The sequence below is a fragment of the Antechinus flavipes genome, chromosome 3 (assembly GCF_016432865.1).
Source record: "Antechinus flavipes isolate AdamAnt ecotype Samford, QLD, Australia chromosome 3, AdamAnt_v2, whole genome shotgun sequence".
In the NCBI taxonomy this organism is placed as follows: domain Eukaryota; kingdom Metazoa; phylum Chordata; class Mammalia; order Dasyuromorphia; family Dasyuridae; genus Antechinus; species Antechinus flavipes.
The window spans coordinates 156,208,207-156,231,778 of record NC_067400.1 but is presented as its reverse complement, the minus strand read 5'-3'; the positions used below and the strand labels follow the sequence as shown (position 1 = coordinate 156,231,778).

General features: G+C 32.5%; 1 protein-coding gene across 1 annotated transcript in view; it reads left to right on the top strand.

Moving 5' to 3' along the window:
• FGF14 (fibroblast growth factor 14) overlaps window positions 1-23,572 on the top strand; it is an 801,547-nt gene that overhangs the window by 387,863 nt on the left and 390,112 nt on the right. The gene's annotated exons all lie outside the window — the stretch shown is intronic.

Sequence of the window (23,572 nt, the reverse complement as noted above, 5' to 3'; positions counted from 1 at the left end):
CTGTGTTCATTCCTTCATTTTTCTCTGCTCATGAGTCTTGAAACTTCTTTCTCTATTTCATCCTTCACTTTTCAACTTCTTAGCAATCTTTATTCCACCCCACCTCCCCAATTAGAATGTAAGCTGCTTACAGGCAGGAATCAATTTGTTGTCTTGTGTTGTGTTTTGTTTTGCATTTTTTTTTTTTTTTTTTTTTTTTTTTTTACTTAAGATTATACTCGCAGCACCTAGTATGGTGTCTGGCTTAGAGTAAGTACCTGTTTACCTAGCTTTTTGAGCTTCTTTGCTGTCACTTCTTTTCTATAATAGAAAATACTGTTATAAATACTTTTGTATCATCATTGTAGTACATTCTAGAGTTATCTTTGTTGGAAGGGATTTTCATTATTCATCTCCTCTAAACAAATAGAAAGAGAAGTATCAACAGGATAAGCAGTGGGAAGATTTCTTGTAGTATTACATACTGTCAGAGCATAGCAGAAACAATGAGTCAGAGGTTGTAAGTTCTAATTCTAACTTCTCTAGCTAGTAGTCATGTGATCCTGAATTACTTAACTTCTTTGACCTTCAATTTCATCTAAGAATGGGTTAAAATGAGGATGAAATAGCATGATATGGATAAAATACTTTGAAAAACACAAGTTGGCATGCTAATATAAAAGGAGATTTTTAAAAGAAGAATTATGCATTTCATTTACCAGTATATTTTGAATGACATATTTTTGATTTAATGGTCCAATTGGATCTGTGCTTTTATTGATTTAGAAATTATTTTCAATTATGTAGATTGCAACTCATTCATGCCTGTATATTCTGTGAAATTCTTGTTCACTTTCTCTCATTAATTCACTATAAGTGACCTTCATTTTCTCTTAAGATTTTATGAGTGTAAATAGAGCTCTCTGGCTACCTATCTGTTGTCTCTATTTTGTTATTGTTGTCATTTTTAATTGTGTCCAACTCTGTGACCGCATTTGGGTTTTCTTGGCAAAGATACTGAAATGATTTGCCATTTCCTTCTTCGGCTCATTTTTTTGATGAGGAAATTGAAGCAAACCAGATTAAGTAACTTACCCAGGGTCATATTGCTAATAAGTCTAAGGCTATATTTGAAGATAAGTCTTCTTTACTATAGGCTTGAATTCTGTCTTAATATAATTTAAAATTAATTTATAATTATGTAATATAATTTACCACAAATGGAAATTCTCTGATTTCATTAGATATCAATTAGTAGATTATATATATATTTTCAATCATCCTAGTCAATGGAGCTTTGAAACAATAACAAAAATATTGTCATAAACTGTCATAAATATAATTCCCTATCATGGTGCTACAAAAATATCCATGGGTTTGAAGACAGAGGATCTAGGTTCAAATTCCACTTTTGCCACCTACTACTTATATAATTTTGGATGTCACTCATCCTTTCTGAACCTATCTTCTTATCCATAAAATGAGAGGTTTGGACTAAATTATCTTTGAGGTCCTTCCTAGCTCTAAATCAATGAGTCTATTATCCCTTTCTAATTGTTGATTCTTCAAAACTTGGTTCAAAAGTCAAGCTGAAGTACTACTTGTTTTACAACTTATTAGAGTGGCAAAAACTCTTTTTAAGCAAAGAGCTGCTAAAGAATTAAATTTTTATTAATACACAGATGAACAAAAACAAAACAAAAAATAAAGGTAGTCTTACATTACTCTTAAATGGCTGTTATTTTGTTCTCACTTGTCACTTGATAGTTTTCCAGTTTGTTCAACCATCTACTCTTTTTCCTTTTTAAGAACATCTTTTAGTGGATTTGGTTTCCTGATATCATCTTGGGGGAGTTTGCACTTTGTCCTGCTGGACAGATGTCTAATTCCTCAGCCTGGCTTCCCACTTGATTCCATTTAAATGTCACCCCATCATACTAATTACTTGGCATTATAAGGAGCCAAAGACCTTAGTAAACTCAATTATATCCAGCTGGATATCATAATAGGAAATCTATTGCTGCTGCTTATATTGTTTTGTTTTTTTGCTTGTTTGGGTGGGAAGTGGAGTATTAAGTTGTGGATTTATTGTTATTATTTTTCCCCATTGAAGTATTTCTCCTCAAAATTTTGGGAAGAATGGATTGAAGTCACATATGACATTTCTAACCTGAAAATAAAGTGGTTTTTAAAAGTAATGAAAAAATTGCAAATATATCTCCGAAAAGTTTATCATTAGCTTAAATATAATTTTCTCTAACTAATAAAACTAAGTATAGAAAATACTCAAATAAATCTGTGATCTCTTTAATTCAGGAGTTTTTTGCAACAATGTAGGAACCTGTTCATGACTGCTTTGTGATATGACTTTTATGAACCTCTTGAAAATTCTGCCACAGGGTATCCACCCAACATGTTGAAGGCCTTCCTTAATTTGTCCCATTATCAAGAGATACCAGTTAATATTTCTGGTCATTCACCTGTCATCACTTGGTTTTACATGGGAACAGACCGTCTTTTCTTATGTCACAAGCATCCTTAGTGATATCTTTTCATCATGTTCTTTGTTGATATGTTAAACTTGTTCTCATCTATCACCCCCCTTATTATTTTGTGACCTTCATCTTTAGCTTTTAAGAAGCAATAATATGAATCTTTTTGTCTTAACAGCAAATAGATCAAACACCCACATCCACACCCACACTTTTCAAAAATTTTTTGTTGAGCAATATTAGTTTATGCACATTACATTAAGTTTTTATTCTAATTTGCCTTCCATCTCAACAGTGCTTTTAGCTGTAATGACATCAATTTCCAATTATGATACCAGTCACAGTCACAATCATGCTGCAAATATTGATGCTTTACCAAACATAATTTGGTATCATTTAAGGCAGATTCCAGTGTACCTTCCCATAAGACCTTAAACCCATTGGGGTTTAAAGTAAAATAAACTAGTAATTATCATAATGCTGCCAATACTTCTCTAAGCTTAACTATTTTATATTAAGAGACATGGGGATTTCAAATTAATGAATATTTTTCTGAGTATTTTTCTGACACTGCTTGCTGAGTTTTCTTTAGATGAACCAGATCAATCATATCTATTTACCTTTGAACAAAGCAATCCATCTGACTTATTAATGAACTAATTCACACTTAAGTAAGAAAATGGGGAATTTCAACTTTTTAGAACTGAATACTTATGTACAGATGTTTACTAAAAACAAAAAACAGTAGCAAATAAGCTGGAAGTAAATCTTCAGGACCATTCTTTTTCCGATTTCCTTCTGAGTTGAATTCAATGAAATATTTCTATTTTAATAAACATATATCAACCAACACTGCTAGTAGGTTCCACAAAAGACAAGATATAGGTAAAATAAGATAGAGGGCAGATTGTTCTATAAAAATAATAGAGTATGGGATGAAGTTAGACATATTCTTATACTGATAAGCATGGAGAGAAACAGGCTTGGGTTTGGACAGCTAGAGCTTTTGAAAATGAAATTGATGGTGGCTGGTGGGCTAAGCTGGACTGATCTCAGGCGTCAAGGCTAAGAATATTTTATTAGGGATTAAAGCCTCATGGGAAGATGCACTGGAATATGCCTTAAATGGTATTATTACCAAATTATGTTTGGTGAGGCATCAATATTTGCAGCATGATTATGTTTGTGACTAGTATCATAATTGGAAATTGATGTCATTTTTATTCATCCTCCCAGTAAGAGCAGTAGGCAACACAAGTCACTTTAATTAACACATTCTATATATTTCCCCTTGATCTCTAACTTTAAAAGAAAGAAAGAAAAGAAAAGTATGGGCTAAAAATGTCATAGAATTGTCAGTAAGTATAACAAGTAAAGGGAAAAAAATGTTGCAGCAAATTCTTTGGTTAGTAGAACCGACAGCAATGTGAAGAAGAAATATTGAGAACTCAAGTTTATTTAAATCATTATGACTCAGTGATACACCAAGAGACAAGATACTTGCTTGTTTTGATTTCCCTCTGAAATACAGAAATACATGCATCTTTTCCCAAAAAAATAAGTGGTGACTACATTCTTTTTTTTCCCTTCTCTATCTTTTACATCTCTAAATTTTGTTTTTCTCACAGAGGAAGTACTCATCCCCTCAACAGCCTCACCTTAACTTTTGCTGTTCTTCCTTCTGGGTTTCTGCTTCCTAGAATTAATGAAAACTAATTCTAGTAAAAAAATGTATTTTAGTTTTCTGGTTAATACTGGTTAGTATACTGGTTGATAATTCTAGTCTCCTTTGTCACCCCTTATTAATTTCAAATATATTGAACACAAAACACATAAAATTATTAATAGTAAGTTTGTCTTTTCATAAGGCCAGGGAACAGCATAATTTTACACTTAGTTGTAATGTTTTCCTCTAAAATGTAATGTTCTCTGGGAGCAGGTTTCTTGGTGGGCTTCCGGAGGCAGCTTTAATTTCAGTTCAGTGTAATCACCCTGAATGTAGCCAGGAATTAAAGTCCAAATCCTTTATTGTCTCCTTCCAAGTATTGTCTCCTTCCTTGGGCCTGGTTAGCTTTCTTAGAGACCCATCTCTCTCCTTGGTTCTGAGAGCTCCTGATGCTAGTCCTTTGCCTCTGCCAGATTCAGCCTCCAGCCAGTGAAAGATGGAATGAATCTGTCTCCTCCTCTGAGAGCTTCTAGTGGACTTGTGTCTCTGGCCCTGAGAGCTTCTTGCTTATATGCTGTACACTGAGTATACATCAACCATTATATCACTAGGAAACCATTATTTGTTGTAGGATTAAATCAGTGCTAAACTAGATTTAACCACTGTCTCCTCAATTCCACTTACTTAGCACTTTGTAAGAATCCTAACACTTAGTCCCTACCACAAACTTTTGAGGGGGCATTCTTTTTAGTAAAAGTGTCCAATTTTGGATGCTGAATATTAATGGCACCTTTAGTACCTAACTTTGGAATGGCCCATTATTTCTTTCTTCTATAAAAATATAACATTTCCCCAATACATCACCACTTGATGTTGGTGTATAATCTTTTGCCTTAGGATTACAAAATCTTAGATATAGATATAGAACAAATCCCAGATACTAACTAATCTACTTCCACTAATTTATTTTAAAAATCATGGAACTGAGGCCCAGGGAAGTTGCATGACTTATCTAATGTCATATAGGTAGAAAGTGTGAATTGCCATTCTGAACTAGAGGTGAATAGAAATATACCAGAGAAAAATTGTGTTAATTGATGTGTAATAAATATTTTTAAACTTAAAGGTAGAAGTTTTCCTCTCCAGAATCTTTTTAAGTCCAAAGCAAATCAATGAAATGAAGAGGTCAATAAAATTTTATTATTTGATATCTCCTGATTATATTAAACACACAAGTTAATTAGAAAAGCATCTTTTACTAAAATTAAAATAAACATTAAAAAGTTACTGAGCAGTGAAAAAAAATCGGTTACAATAATCTGAATTTTTAAGCTGCTGCATTAATTGGAATCACTAAATAGTTTCATGGAGACAATTTTAATATTCACTTTAGGATAGTATTAGAAAAAAATCAGTAACTATCCCATTCATTCATCATCTTGATGGTCTCATCAGTGCCCTAGACTAGTGTGGATCATAAACTGTATATATCTTATCATCATCTGAAATTCTATGTTCTTCCATAAACCCTCCATGGAGGAGCTAGAGAGCTTCTTTTAGATATTTTTATATTTCACTGACACCATCACAATCCAGGTTACTCATCTGCCATCTCTTATTCTCATCATTGAGGAGTCACAATAAATAGAGGACTGGATCTGGAATCAGGAAGACATGAATTAAAATCTGGCTTCACATATTATTTGTGTAACCCTGGGCAAGACATTTAAGTTTTTTCTCAGTTTCCTCATCTATAAAATGAGCTGGAGAAGGAAATGATAAACTCCTCCAATATCTCTGCTAAGAAAACCCTCCAAAAAGAGGTCACGAAAGTCAAACAGGACTGCCATTAATAACCCTAATTACAAGACTAGTCCACTTTATTTTCCCATCATACACATACTTGAATGGCTTTTATTCTTCCACTTCTATACAAGTCAGCTCAGGTAATATATATATATGCTTGCTTTTATGTCATCCACACTTTTGAATGTTCTAGGTTCACTTTATTTTATTATTCCTAGTTACAAAGTATCTCAGTATTGAAAATAATGCTTTTCCCTCAGGGAATAGTTTGGCTAATACAATCACTGAAATGCAATCTGGTTTGCAGTCCTTTTCCTATTAAATTACAGTTACAACTTGTTATCCAGTACCTATTAAAGATTAAATGCACTAAAAGACAATTGGGATACCCATCCAAATGTATATTTTAATATGTGTAATACATATTCCTTATCTACTTTATTTTACTTATATGGATTTGATAAGGTAACCAACCGTTGTGAGTTTCTCTGGGTAGATAAAATTTGAGGGTAGAGATTCTTCTCCTGGGATATAAGTATCAATTTCAGGGAATCAATGAACTTGAATAGAATAAAATTCTATCAAATTATTTTCACTAATTTCTAACTGGAATTTAGCATTTTTTCAGCTAAATTTAAAAAAAAAGAATCTAAGAAATGGTCTATATGTGTTATCAGATTATGTGTTATCAGATTATCAAAAAAATTAAATACCTATATTATAGGACTTGATGCAATCAAGACAGTGTAACTCTCAAACAGGAACATTTGAAGAAACAAAGCATTTATAGGGAACCCTCTCTGATTTGATTATTATACAGGATAAAAGAAACCACCATTAGAAATCATATGGGTTCTTGTTTTATACCTTCCTTGATACTGATGATCAATGATCATTGAACAGTTGTGACTAGGGTTCAGTCTGTCAAAGGATCTTGTTTCTAACATGTAACTTTTTTTCCTGATAATTTAATCATTTTACTAATAATGCTAGTATTTTTAAAAGCTTTTTATTTTCAAAACATTTGCATGGATAATTTTTCAACATTGACCCTTGCATAGCCTTGTGTTTCAAATTTTCTCCTCCTTCCCTTACATCACATCCCCTAGTTGGCAAGCAATATATTCTAACATATATCTATTGAGAAATATATGATATTAAAATGTTCAGTGGGAAATATTTGGGAGAAAAATGCTATAAGTTCTATTTGCTCTTCTATTAAGCTTGGTAATTCTGAGCTGCAGTGGGTTAAATTGATGGGATTGCATTTAGTTGGTGAGTCCTCAGGCATGAAGTGAAGACACAAGGTTGATTGCCTAAAAAGAAATGGTTTGGCCCAGTTTGTAAATGAAGCAAGTCAAAATTTCCTTCCAGCCTGAATGAGATAAGGTCATCTTAAGTGAAGGGAAAAAAAAAAGAAGCGTCATTATTAAAGATGTGATTTGTTGTGGAATATTGTAAAATCAAGAGAGGAAGGAAGGAAACAAGGCTTCTATACGCCAAGCATTGCTCCAAGCATTTCTTAAATATTATTTGGCTTGTTTTCTGTCTATATTTTCATCAAAATTAGGCTCTGTAACTATATAAACCATTTTAAAATAAATATTTTATAGAAACGAGAAAGTAGATAAATGGGTCAGGATTCACTAATGCCATTTTCACGTCTTTTTTTTTTTTTTCCTTTTAGCATTTGTATTTTATCTTTTCCAGCTTTGTGAAATCTTTACCTCTTTCATATAGCTTCAAAAAATACTGAGTGCCTATAAAATTGTCATTTCCAGAATGGATTTCTTCTGCATGTAATAGATCCAGCAACTCTTCTCAATTTAATTTTCTTAAGTGCTTTTCCACTTTTTCATATTGAACATAGAATATGAGAGTATTAGAATGCAAATATGGCAGTCCAACTCTCAATGACTGCAAGATTACTGTAGAAATTCTATAAAATATATTCCATTTTGGGTCTTTGCTGTCCTCCTTCCAATTTAATCTGAAAATATTCTTGGGGAGATATGGTTTAATTGTTTCTTGCACCAACATTTCTTGAGGGTAGCTTCCCTTCCATGAATATTATTATTACTTGCTGTTCATGGGACAAGATACTCTTTGTATTCTCCTATAAAATACTTTTTTTTTTAATTTAAGTAATGTTTTACAGCAAATAAGCTCATGTATTAAATTGGTACTGACCTCAACTGATGTAACTATCTGCTCAAGTGATGGTTTCTAGACTCTTTGAAGCCCACCAGTCAAAACTTCTATAAGAAATGACAATAATTACAATTTTAAAAGTCTTCACTGTTATTCATTTCTCATTTTTTCTGAGTCAATCGTTGATAATAAATCAATAATTCACTTAAATACTTTGTGTTGGATAAGTAATTGGATACAGTCTTCATTTTTTATTCTTTTTTTAAATAACATATTTTTGGGGTAAATTAATTTATTTTCCCCAAATTTATTTCATTTGAAGAAATAGAATAATAAAAAAAGGAATACAAAACAAAAGAGAATATTGTCATGTTCCAACAGAAAATCAGGGAAAGCTTCAAAATATATAATAACAAATATGACTTCTATTAGAAGAAATTATGCTCAGTACCCATCTTTTCTTTACTTTGTAAATTTTTCTTTTGTTCTCTACTATGCACCTTTTGTACTTTGTTCTTTTTTCCCCTTTTATCCTTCCACCACCCCTAAGTAGCAAAAAAAGAAAGTTTTATTTTTCACTTAGAAGCTCTCTCTCAGCTGGCAGATTTCTTAATGAAGAAATTTGCAAAGAATGGGTTGACAGAAACCTATTTTATAAACAAATCTTGGGACAGTTTGAACTGATTATCAGACCAGGATCTCCCAATTAAATGAAATTACTTTGAAGTTTTTTTCAGCCTGAATGAGAATCCAGCTTCCCCAAAAGATCAATGGGGGGTGATTTGCCCAAGATTTCCAATTGAATGATGCTGGTCTGGAAAATATGCCTTTTCCCAGACTCTTTGAAGCCTCGGAGACCCTGAATCTCTCTTCTTTTGCAGCTCAAAGGGGACACCATTTCAGTGATTATTTTACAGATTAAAGGAGTTCAATTTTTACAGAGTTCATCTGCATCAATATGATTCCAGGACCCGTGACCTTTTATTGTGGCTGCTAATAAGCCCTGTACAATTCTAATTGTAGCTCTAGCATATTTGAATTGTTTTTTTTTCTTTTTTCTTACAAAATATGTTATGAGAGAAATTTACCAACTTACTCCTTCATCTTCTCAGAATCCTTTCTATTCTTTTTTTTTTTTTTTTTTTGATTCAGTGGGATTTTTTTGTTCGTTTAACTAGTTGATTTCACTGAATACAAATTGCTAATTCTGAAATACTTCAAAATTAATAACTTGTTTTTTGAGGTTATATTTTTATTGGAAGAGTAACCTTATGTCTTTCCTGGTGCTGGGGTGGTGATTTATTGAGAAGGGAATAAAGAACATAGAATTTGGAGCATGGCGAAATTGTCAAAAGTGTTTTTTTTTTTCCCTCTTCTTAAAATTATGTATTTATTTTCAGTTCCAAATTTTCTCCCTTTCTTCAGGTATTTCATCACTCATTGAAAAGGAAGGAACTATAATATCTATTATAACATACTTATGAATTAAATATGTTTGGGATCAGGGACAGAGAGGAAATGAGAAAAATAAAATTATATATATATGTATGTGTATATATATATATATATATATATATACATACTTCAAATTTTTGAGAGGTATTTGCCACTTTCAAGGCCTTCCAACTCTCTTCTCATAAAAACAGTTTGCAGTTCACTGGCTTAATCCAGAAGAGTTAGAAGCCTTTTGTCTCTTTTGTTTCTTATTGAATTATCACTTTCCTGCAATTTAGTTATCTTATGTTTTATGTCAGTCCTTGAGTGTCAAGGTATATTCTAACTTGGTTTGGAGGATTTCTCAAGTACTTCATAGATTTTTCTATACTTTTTCATCCCATGCTGCAATGTGTTGGTTCATAAGCTACATTTGTCTTCTTGAAGGTATTTTTGCTTTTATCATCATAAGCAATGCAAATGATATGTCTCTTGCTGCCTTTGGAAACAACAGGCTTCATTATTTCCTTTTTTCTTCTCTCTGAGGACAACCTGTGAACTATCCTTTCATCATTAAGCTGAATGTTCTATTGGCCTTCTAGTTTGATTTATAGCAAGAATGTCAGTTGTGAGAGAATTCAATTCCTCATATGTTGTTGTATATAATTATGTTGCATGTAATTATGAGTGCACATGTTGTCTCTCCCAAAAGACATTAGCTCTTTGAAGTTGGGAACAGTTTGACTTTAGTCTTTGTGCTCCTAGAGCCCAATACAATGACTGGTGAATAGAAGCTGTTTCATAACTACTGGTTGACTGATGGGCAATTGGGAAAAAATCTCATATTTAGAGAACCTAAAATTAAATGCATGAACATATATGGTCTAAAAAGTGCCTGATACTTATTACTTTTTCTTAATTTTTCTGCTACTTCCCTGAAGCTAGGAAATGTATGTACAAAAGCCAAATTCCTTTTATCTTTATTTTTAGATAGTTCATGTGTCACAAACTCCAAAGAAGTTATAATCCTTTGGTAATAAGTTTCTACATTTTTAACTGTGCTTTTCATCTCCTCGTCTATTCTAAAAGGACTTATGTGCAAGTCTTAGAATCTATTTGCATTGGCCACTTCTAAACTCAGAGCTAAAGTTATTTTGGATACTGCAGTTAGGAAGACATTGGTCTGATGACTCCATTTATAAAGCCAGTTCTGAAATATTGCCTATTTTTAAATTCAGAAACAGACTTTACTTTGCTCTCTCTCATATTTTATTACTTATTCAGAAGATCTCATTGTACCTATGCCTAGTAAATCTTATAATGACTTTGGCCCAAAAAAGTAGCATGCTGAGTAATCAATTGTCTTGTTAATAAGAACATTTGCCCTGAGATAATAAATCATTTCATAGAAGGCTTTAGGTCTCATTTAAGTGATTAAGTGTTGCCATACATGCCATTAAGGAGCTTTTAATAATAAAGACAAGACAAATCAGCAATCAATGCAAATAAGTAAAAATAAATACAATAATTATAAGAATTTGATGTGGTTGCAGAAATGGGTTGGAGAATTGATTGCCTTTTAGACTGATAAGTAAATCACAGTGGAAAAACCCTGTGAAATAAGTACTACTGGCATTATTCTCTCTATTTTATGGGTGAGGAAAAGTTCTCAATTTATTATCACATCAGCAAGATTTCAGATCATCCAGAATTTTACTACGTACCAGACCCCATATTAAGAACTTGTCACAAGTTCTTTGTCACAAAAAGGAAGATAAAACAGTCTATGCCCTCAAGAAGTTTACATTCTAATGGTAATGGTCCTAAAGATAGTTAGGTTTCACAGGAGATAGAGTATCAGCTGGATGTCAAGTTTAAATTTGACCTCAAATACTTACTGTGTGATCTTGGTTGGGCAAATCACTTAACCCTGTTTGCCTCAGTTTCCTCATCTGTAAAATGAGTTGGAGAAGGAAATGACAAATCATTCCAGTGTCTCTTCCAAGAAACCTGCAAATGGAGTCATGAAGAGTTGTGCACGACAGAAATGACTGAATTCCCTGTACAAAACATTGTTCCCTTGCCATTGCAGCCTTGTATGTATTGTCTTCCCCTATTACAAGCCCCCATTGAGTGCTGGGACCATGTTCCTTACACTCTGCCTGGCCCCCAAATTAAATCTTAATTGAATTCTAAATCTTCTTTTTCATTCATTTCTTATGAGCCCATTTTTAAGTTAATACTTGGTCAGTATTTACTTTTGAAATACTTTTTGAAAAGTCTAGAGAAATGATAGCCATCGATCCTTCTGAAGCAGCCATATGCTTTGCTATTCTGGTCTATCTTAGCCAAAATAAAGTGACAGCAAGTCAGAATCCTTGTGTCAATGCCTTGTAGATTTTTGAATGTTAGATCTTTATCTGTTATTTACTATAAATATTTCTCTCAATACATCATGTGTATCTAGCTGGTTTTATCTGCTTAGAATCTTTTATATTTTCTATAATTGATATTGCCTATTTTAATTCTATCTTTAATCTATCCCTTGAATTCTAGCTTTAGTTCTATTTAAATTTAGGTATACATTCTTTTTTTTAATCTACATTTCCAAAAGGTATACCTTTCTATTCTCTTTTTTGTGGTATGACTTTTTATATTAGGATGGTTTATACATTTGAAACTTATTGTGGTATGTTGTATAAAAATGCTTATTTAAATACTCTGAGCCATTTAGCTTTCCAAATTTTCCATAAGTAATTGTCAAATAAAGAATATGGAAAAGGACTATCAATTAAAAGATTAACAACAACATTCTTTGTTCCCCCCAAAATGAAAGAATTTCTTTTGGGCTATTTTTCTGATTATGAGAGACTACTCACTAGTTTCTCATTTAATTAATTACACAATTAATTAATGAATTACATGAATGAACACTGGTATGGCATGAGAAAATTAGACTGGATCTTCACAAAATTATGCTATTGGAAACCATATTAATGTAAATTTCGACCATTAAGATAATCTTCAGATTGGTGATATTATTGATACCATCCTAGTAATGACATTTGCAAACATTACTAGAACTAATGAAAAATTTGGAGAGTAATGAAATGGAATAACCTGAAAGACAGGTTTCTTTGGTCCTATAGATTAAAGTCATATCATATGTTGGTTGTTTTAGTGACTCAATAATATATGGACACAGGATCATTAACTTTATGGTGTTCTCTATAGAAAAATTATTTCAAGAAATAATTTTTTTTCTGCCTTTCTTCATAGATTTCAGGATGAAATGAAGTAAACTGGTATTGATTGTATATGGAAAATGTTCCACGTCACTGAAGATGAGACTCTAAACAAGTCACTGGTTTATATAGCAAAGTTCAATCTCAAAGTATTTCCTAGAGAAAGAAATATATCCCAAACTTATTGAGTCTCATTGTAGTATTTACTTTTCCTTATTTTTTTTACAACCAGCAAGTCTTTTGGGGAGAGGTTTGTATCTTTGTATATCTGCTTATCATATGTAAAAATGTGTATTAGTAATGGGAATCATACTCAGGGACTGTCCCCTCTTTCTTATAACATAATCTGACAGATGGGCAATACAAAATATATGGCTGTTTAACTTTCTGGCTACATTTTTCAATAAGAAACCATTAATGTGTAATTGAAACAAGCAAGATGCATCAGTGAACCCCACATTTATAACTGAAAGAGATTTTATAGCCCATATATCCCAATTCTGTCATTTTACAGATGATGAGACACAGACCAAGAGATATTAAGCCACTTGACTAGGGTAAAATAGATAGTAAATGACAACCAGTATTCAAATACTAAAAAGTGTATGTGTGTGTGTATGAAATACATACATGTAAGTGTGTATATGTGTATATACACACACATACATACACATATATGTGTATTATGTAAATATGAACAAATAGGTCGCAGTTTTTTTTAAAAAGCATGATTGTTACAAAAACAAAAATACACATCCAAATGTCTCTGAAAATAGAGTAAGAAATGAATTATTTTGAAATACAATATTTAGTTACATCTATTTTTCATGTGAATATCAGGGGATGATTTCCTTTATGATTTCTTCCCTACTTGTTTTCTCTTTAGGAAAAAAAATGTGCTCCTACACAAACAAGTGCTATATTTATATCTTCTTTCAAGTTGTGATTTGGTCTTTTTCTTCCTGGCATCTTGCTGTTTCTTTGCCACCTGCTGTCTACACAGGAGTGCATTTTCAAAGGACAGGAAATAAATCTTGGCTTTTGATTTGTGTGTTTTTTTTTTTCCTCCTGTGTAGTTTAACCAAGATATAAATGGAAAAAAAATAGGTTAACTGATTTTGCTGACATTTTAGTTGTGAGATAATTTGACCCTGGAATAATAGCCTTATTTGAACAGACCTTCTTTTACTATTCAATATATTTGTACAGGGCTTTAGCAATCCTTTTAAAGAAATGAATTCTCTCTCTCTCTCTCTCTCTCTCTCTCTTTTTCTTTCTCTCTCTTTTTCTTTCCTCTTTCCTCTCTCTCCTCTTTCCTTTCCCCTCTCTCCCCTCTCTCCGTTAAGCAAAAGACTCAACTCAAAAGGACAAGACTATGATATCATGGAAAGAGCACTGTATTTGCATTTTGGGCACACTTGTTCAAATACCAGTTCTGCTGCTTTAATCCACATATAGCTTGGGGGAAATAACTTAGCCTCCATTTCCTTATTCCTTTAGTTCTAAAATATTCCTAAAATATAATTATACCATGCTATTGTGTTCAATTCAATTTTTGAAGAAAAGCACTAGTAATATATCAAGATGACTTAAGTGATACACATCCTAGTTGTCACTAAGAAGAAAATAATCCCAATTCCTTCCAACATATATTTATAAGTACACACTATGTGTAAGGAACTTTTCTATAATCTTGGGAAATGAAATCATGCTAGCCTTTTTTTTTTGGTGAGAAAGTCAATAATTACAAAGATAGGTAGATAAATACAAGGGAATTGGGAAGAGAAAACATTAACATTTGGGTAGGTCAAGGAAGGCTTGAGCTGATGAATTTGTATTTTTTCCTACTAATAGAAAGATGTCAATAGAAAACAAGTAACTTGAAAAAAATTATTTCAGCGATTTTGTAGAAGATAAAATGGAGGGGAAAAAAAGGCTGGAGGCAGAGATATCAAGTAGGAAGCTGTTAGAATGGTCAAAGCAAAAGATAATTATAATAATTGTTAGGTGGATGAAGAGACAGTGAAGAGTAAGGGAAATTTTGTGGCTTTAGACACAACACAGACTTGGCAAATGATTGGCTATAGGAAGGATGAGATAGAAAACAGTCAAGGAGAATTATGAGTTTTGTACTTAGGTGAGTGGGAGGATGTCAGTGATCTCAGTATATAGATATTTGGACAAAGGATAAATTTGGTGGGAAAAGAATTCAATTCTATTTTAGACATATTAAGTTTGAGAAATTGACCAAACTACCTACATTAAAAGGAAAGCAAAATTGGGAAATAATTTTTACAGCCAGTGTTTCTGACGAATGCCTCATTTCTAAAATATGAGAACTGATTCAAAATTTATAAGTATACAAGTCATTCCCCAAGGATATGAGCATCATCAAGGATAAAGCCATCTATAATTATAATAATAAATGTTCTAAATCACTATTGATTAGAGAAACGTGCCACCTCACACATGTAAGACAGAAAAGGGAAATGATAAATGTTGGAGAGGATGTGGGAATACCAGGACATTAATGAACTGTTGGTGGAGTTGTAAACTGATCCAATCACTTTGGAGAGGAATTTGGAGCTATGCCCAAAGGGGCTATAAAAGTGTGCATAAGCTTTGATCCAGCAATAGCATTACTAGATCTGTATCTCAAAGAAATCACAAAAAAGGGAAAGGACCCAACGTACAAAAATGTTCACAGCAGCTCTTTTTGCAGTGGCAAGAAACTGAGTGGATGCCCATCAACTGGGGCATGGCTGAATACATTGTGGTATGTGAATGTAATGGAATATTATTGTTCTATAAGAAATGGTGAGCAGGCTGATTTCAGAAAAAAACATGAACTATTGTAGAGTGAAGTTAACAGAGCCAGGGAACACTGAACACAGTAACATCAGTATTATGTGATGATCAAATATGAGAAGCTTAGCTCTTCTCAGCAATATAGTGATACACATTTGTGTATGCATGCATTCATAGGTACATTTGTATATATGCACATATGATATATAGATATATATGTAAATGAATATATGCATACACTTACATATACAGATTCAAAAATATATATACATATATATGTGTATGTGTATACACACACATATCCAATGGGTAATTGGCAATATAACGTGTAGCACTGGAGAAGAGAAAGATAAAGAGAGAAGGGGGGAAAGGAAAAGAGAGAGAGAAAAAAAATAAGAGAGAGAGATCTGGCTAGAAGGAGAGTATAAAAAAGCACTCTGGTGATAGGCAGTTATTGAAAATATAGGGAAAAAAATGAAATCACCAACCAAGAGAAGAAATTCTTAAATGGCAAAAAGATTGATTATCCTTAAAGGAAATTGAGAAGGAGGTGACCAAGAGCATGGAAGTCAAGCAAAGACAGAGTAGATCTATGAAGAGAATGTGGTCAAACCTTCAAAACTGTAGAAAATAGACCAGCATGAAAACAAAGGAAATATTCATAATAATTAATGCTAAAAATGTTGTAGTGGGATTGGCAAGGATGGGGGCAATGCACAATAACTTTGAAAGAAGTCTAAGTTAAATGAAGAGGCTAGATACCTGATATCAAGGGTTTGAGAAGTAGGTTGAAAAATGGATGTAGAAAAGTAAGCATAAGTAATTATTTATTTTTTTGACAACACAAGGGAATAAGATGATAGCTTGAGGAGATATGTGTCAAGTGAAGATTTTTTAGGGCAGGGGTAATCGCTTTGTTTGTGGAAAGTGGGAAAGAGATTGTAGAAAAAGAGAGGGAATGGGAATGGTCATCATGACAAGTTCCTGGTAGAAATAAGAGGCAGGGCACAAATAACAGAACTGGTCTTGACAAAGAAAATGGACACTTCATCCTCAGTGATTGAAGAACAGGTGACGTTAAGTGATAATCTAGAGGAATTTAGAGATAGGGAATAAGGAAGATGAGGGGAATTATAATAAAAAGGATTTGGAATAGTCATTGTAGAGAATATTAAAGAAGTAAAGAAGGAAAAGTAAAAGGCATTGTAGCTAGCAATGAGACAGTTTTGAGTTTAGATAACATATATTTCTTTAATATATTAATTGATACAATTAGTTCCATTACTGTATCCAATGGATTTCAAAAGCTTAGGGATCAATGTTTAGGTGTTTCAGTCATATTCAAATCTTTGTGATGATTTTGGAGTTTTTTTTTGTTTTTTTTTTTTTTGACAAAGATACTGGAGTGTTTTCCCATTTCCTTTTCCAGTTCATTTTTTGCAGGTGAGGAAATTGAGTTAAACAGGATTAACTACACAGCTAGTAAGTGTCTAAGGCCAAATTTGGATTTAGGAAGATGAGTTTTCCCAATTTTAGATAGGGAGCTCCAGCCACTGAACCACCCAATCTGGGTATTAGCAATCTGGAATTTGGGACTGGTAGAATGTGAATAGTGATTAGGAAATGTTGCAAGAGATTCAAGAGTGAAGAATGTTAAAGTGAATGTGAAGAAAAGGTTGAATAAAAGCAGACTGAAAGGATGAAGATGAAAGTAAAGATGACAAACTAGGAAGATAACAAAAAGTAATATCACTAGAAGTGTAAGGGCGGGTATGAGGGAAGATGAAGAATAAACTTAAAAAGGAGTAAGGGAGAGGGAGAAATGAGATGAATTGGAGATCATGAGTATAGAAAGAAGCTTAAAGTTAAATGTAATGAAAGGGACCCAGTTATGAGTTAATGGTGATCTCATCTAAGGCAATATTGCCATAATCATTCAAATGAAATATCACATGGGATTTGAGGAAGTTGAATAAGTGGCAAGGCAGTTTGAAGAGACATTAACAATACATATTGAGGTCCCAAGTATCAGATCAGGGTTAGGGTTAGAGAGGAGATCTGACAATCAAAAACTGAACTTATTGTGAAAGAAGGGAGAATGACCAAGAAATAACCAGATTTTTTTTTTTTGGAAATAATCTGCATTTGTCCATATTGACCAAAAGAGTGACCCTCAAAGTAGAGTTTGTAGAGTGATAGTAAGACAGGAAGGTAATGGAAGTGGTAGTTGGGTTGGGAGGACAAGAAGTATGGTAGTAATATGCTCTATTCCTGTTCCAGTGTGGAAAGAGTGTGTGCCATAGCACTTTCACTATTTGTTGTTGTTTGCTTGCATTTTATTTTCTTTCTCATTTTTTTCGTTTGATTTGATTTTTCTTGTGCAATATATGTATGCATATATTGGATTTAACATATATTTCTACCATATTTAACATAGATTACTTGTCATCTAGGAGAGGGGGTAGGGAAAGAGGGGAAATTGGAACACAAGGTTTTGCAAGGTTTAATATTGAAAATTATGCGTGCATATGTTTTAAAAATAAAAAGCTTTAATAAAAAAAGAAAAGAAAGTGTGTGTGAAGGGGTACTCAGTACTAAAGAAAGTAGTTATGGATATAATGTCTTATGGAAATATCTAGGGTTTCTAAGCAGCTAAATGGTACAAAGAATAATATTAGACTCAGAAAGAGCTGAGTTTGAATAAAGCTTCAGGAACTTACTAGTTGTTTAATCTTGGACAAGTCACTTAAGTTTTTTTCTCGGTTTCTTCAAGGTAAAATGGGGACAACAATAGCACCTCCCTTTCAGGATTGTTATGAGAATAAAACTAGATAATATTTGTAAACTGACACTGAATAATAAGTTCTAAATAAATGTTAGCTATTATCATAATTATACCAAAGATAAATATACATAGATGAAATCTAGGATGAAGGAGAGTTTGTTAATGATGGAATGGTTCCATAGGGGTGAAGGTAAAGTTCCCTAGAACAGAGTAAAAGGGAATGGAAGAGGGAAGAGTAACCTACAGGGATTAGAAAAGGCAGACTGAATCAGATAAGGAAAGAAAAAACAGTGAGAATTTTCCCCTCTTGCTAAACAATTTTTCTGAATCACAGAGATTTGTGAGACCATATCACAAAGAGCTTAGAATGAAGGGAGTATTATCCTGAAGATGAATTTCACAATGATTAATTTAGCACAAGTGAATATGATAAATCAGAAAGGAGAAGAGGCTGGAGATAGGGAGGCCAGTTAGGAGGCTTTAATTTTGTTTAAGCTGAAATCATCAATATGTACTTACTTGTCCAGGGTTTTATTTTTTTTCAAGGATCCTTTTGGAGTCTTTTGAAGAGTATGGATTCCTATTCAGAGTAATGATTTTTGATGCATAAAATAAAATGTGGCATTACAAAGAAAATCAATTACATTGAAAAAGCTATCACTATATTTAAAAGACCAGTTCAGGCTTTTTGGCAATGCAACAGAAAAAGAAAAAAAAAAGGAGTGGGTTTGAGAACAATTTTGAAGAAACATTGAGACTTGTTTAGTAACTGTTTAGGTGTTAAGAATTAGAGAAAAAGAAATCAAAGCTTAGTCCTAGGTTTCATGCCTTGGTAACAGAGAGAATTACCATGTAGAAAAGTTAGGAGTGGGAGCTACTTGGGGGGGGAGGAGAATTATAAAACGCCTTTAGATTTTTTATAGCTCTTTAAACATGATGAATCAAATATTTGTCAAAACTGCAAACCTTTCTTTGCAGATAGAGACAGGGAGAACTATAATGGTTAACTCAAAGTAAGAGTTTTATAACAGCTGTATAAAGAGATAAAATAGCTAACTCAAAGTTAGAATGGTAGAAGCAAACATGAAATAGAGATGGTCAGCATTCTTAATTACCTTCATCCAGATCACATTGCTTCTCAAAATAGACCAATTAATCTGATCAGTACTCTAGATCCTATTCCTGAACATAGTGGCAACTATTGTGATGATGCCCATGTGTCCATCCAAGTATAGAAGCACACTATGGATATATTTTCATGAAACAGAAAGACCGTGAATTTATTTGCATCTTATTTATAGAGAATGTGCATTTGCCTGAACAACTGTGGTTCATAGTCATAAATAATTTTCGTGGTAAAATATTATTAACATTCATAAGGCACTCTTTTCCTTGCCTTCTTTTTTCTGTTTTTTTTTTTCTCTCACTGATCCATTGTCCAGAATTGGAAAGAAGAGGAAGCAAAGAAACACAAATCTGGAGTAAGGTTGGGAATTAGAGTAGGAACACTTCACTTTTTTGTTAGGCAAGGAGCAATTCTGGAGGCCTTACAACTAGTGCTTGAATATATTCAGGGCTAATGAAAGTACTTTACTGAATAGTCAATGATTTATTCAGTCCACTAGGCCTTGTTTGAAATGTTTTTCATTTATTTATTTATTCACTTAGGAAGGCAAAATGAATGCGACAGTGGAATTCAAAAACACTGGCTCTTTTGCGTCATCACAATTCACTGTCATTTAGCAAAATGACATTATTTTTTATAAGGCAATTTTACTGGTTCATCTATTTTTGAGTGCCTAATTAGTTTCCAGTTGATAATCAAGAACTCCATGTAAATGAAATGCCAAGAAAAGCATTAGCTTTTTAAAAAGAAACATGCTTGGGTAACAATGAAAAAAGGGCTTTATCCAAGGTATAAGACATGTATTAGTCTTCAAACTCAGAATAGCTTGAAAAAAACAAAACAAAATTTCTGTTATGATCAGCTTCATATTTTAAATTCTAGGCTTTCTAGTATGCTAATTAGTATGGATTTATAATATAATAATAACCTCTTGCTTAAAGTTAGGGTATATTTTAAGCCAATATAACTTGGTATTAATACATTACCACTTGAGTGCATTCTGGGGCAGTGACATTCTCAACTACCAAGTATCAGATTTATAGTTAAATGGAGCCAAGATCCATTCTCCTCTGCTCAAAACTTGCACCAAATTAATGGTTTTCAACAGAGTGAAAATAGAACTGCCTGAAGTCTTGACTCTTTTATTAGCTCATATGTTCTCAGGTAATGAATGATTTTTTTTTTTTTGTAAAACCTAATTCTTTATTAAATTGCTTAGCAGGAGACCACAGAATAGGCCAAAGCAGGATGGGCTTCTTTGAAAATTTATATTATTATATTTTGATCATCTATTTATCTACTATCTATCTACACACATATACATATATACACATGTACACATATGTACTGGGATAGATGCAACATATAGAACACAACAGTCCCTGAAGAATTGAAGATAAATATCACATGCAGGCAATGAGGAACACATGCAGATAGAGCCAACTCTTAACAATCCGTTGTTAATTTTCTGGGTGAGCACTACATTATCCAACTCATATAGAAATAGGCCCACTAATCTGAACATAAGAAGAATCCCTGTTGTGGACATTTTGATTTAATTTTAAAATGTAATATTATCTAGGTTTTATTTTATTTATTTTGTTGAGTATTTTCCAATTGCATTTCAATTTGGTTTAGGCTACACATTAGCCTGAAGGCTACATGTTCAACAAGTCTGATTGACTTGAGAAAAATAAGCAAACTACAAATCAGGACTCTACTTGCTGTTTGATGATTGTCTAGACTTTTAAAAAGCAATGGAAAAAATGTTAAAAAAATTAAATTATACTTAAAAGAGTGTCATTCCTCCCTCCTTTAGAGTTTATTGTTAAACATTTATCAGCATACCCCTGGCATATGGTGAGTTTGAGCAAACTGCAACATGTGACCAATGACTAAACTTTGAAGAAGTACAGGAATAAAAATTATATCATTAGACAAATGTATGCAAAGAAAAGATCAGCTAGATATGTGGCAGTTATTTCTCCATTTTTTCTTATTTTTTTTCTGAATACAAATCCCTCCAGATGTATTAGATCACTAAGAAGCACTAAAATTCATGCACTTTGTCACTCAGAATTGAAACAGATGAAAGGTTACTGCTTTAATGCCATTTTCATAAGATTCCAATACCTTTGCAACTACCCTGCTTGAAATTTAAGAAGTGAAAGAAATAGAGTTAGAGTGACAATAGTTGCAACTTAATATTTCTGGTGGTAATGAGGATATATTTTTTAAAGTTTGTAATATATTCAAGATAAATATTGTTTATAATTTTGGGGTTTAATCACCTAAAGTTCTCATATCTTCTTTCTATCCCTTCCTAGAGAGCCATTCCATATAGCAAAGATTGCAAAAGGGAAAAAAAGTGAGCCAATACATCAAAAAAGTTTCACATTATCTATAGTGTTCTACATCCACAGAACAGGGAAAGAGGTGACTTCTCATACCTCGTATCTTTGGAGCCAAGCTTGGTCATTATAATTTCACAACATTCAAATTCAATTGTTTTGTTGCTCTTTTTCCAGTTAAATCATTATAGTCCTTGTGTATACTGTTTTCATGGCTCTTCTTACTTCACTTTGCATCACTTCATATAAGAATTACTATGCTTCTCTGGATTTATCTTTGTCTTTATTTTTTACTGTGTTATTTAATTATAGCCACATATTACTGTTTATTTAGGTAATCCCCAATCATTTAGCATCTACCTGATTTCCAGTTCTTTGCTACTATAAAAAATGAAATAAAATTTTATTTGCATGTTTTTTGTCTGAATAAGAAAGTGGAATGGGCCATAAAATCTTGGATGTTTATATGATTTAGAGCAGTGGTTCTCAAACTTTTGTTTCAGTATCTTTATCCTATTAAAAATTATTGAGGATCTCTCCAAAGAGTTTTTGTTTATCTGGATTCTATTTATAGACATTTACCATATTGGAAATAAAAACTATTTTTGAATTTGTAGATCTTCTAAAAGGGTTTCAGAGATCCCCAGAATTCTCTAGACCATACTTTGAGAACCACTGATTTAGAGGTCCTAAATTCCGTTTTACAAATGAGGAAACAGAGGTCCCCAAGCATTGAAATAAACCAAATGACCTATGCATTTCACATTTTGTTGTTGTTGTTGTTATTCAGTTATATCTAACTCTTCATGACCCCATTTTGGGTTTTTTGGGTGCAGATATTGGAGTGGTTTGGCATTTTCTTCTACAGCTAGTTTGACAAATGAAGAAACTGAGGCAAAAAGAGTTAAAGTCATAAAGCTGAGGGTCATACAATTAGTAAGTAATCAGAGGTCAGATTTGAATTCAGTAAGATAAGTTTTCTTGACTTCAGGCCCATTGTACTACCTAACCACCAGATTTACATTACTAAAGGGATTTTCAGAAACCATCTTTTGTTATTATTTAGTATTTCATTAAAATGTATTATATTTCTCTTGTATATTTATTTTGGGAAATGACAGGACTACTTGTTCCACCTAGACCCTTCTTCCCTTCCCTTACCACACATACCCTGAAGGGATTTCATAGCTGATTTGAAGAACAACTTAAATTTGTAATATGATTGACAACGGAAACTTAAAATAAATTCCTTTATTTTAAATAAAAATATATTTAATCCAACTGAAATTAAACTAAACAAAAACCATTCCTCAAATCTTACATATCCCTAATAATTATAAAATTATTTCAAAACTTTTAAGTTTATAAATATCCTGCATTCTTATTTGTGACAAGAACAAACGATAAAATAACTTTCAAGTTTGTATTACTTCAGACCAGTTATTATCCAGAGATAAACATTTTTATATAATGATCAGGGATGGTGACTGTTCTTCCATAATTTGTGCTAAATTTAGTTAGTTTAGTGGTAAGCTTTGCTAGAGCTCCATTCTCAGCTGTCTCAGATTGAAGAGATATAATTTTCATTTTTTAGCAATTTCATTATTCTAGACTAATGACACATGAGTATAATTCTTTCTTGATAAACTCTCCTTACTTCCAGCAGATCTGGAAAAAGGATGCTCGAGGAAACTGGAAAAAATCATCAAAGGACAAGAAAGCACCTATA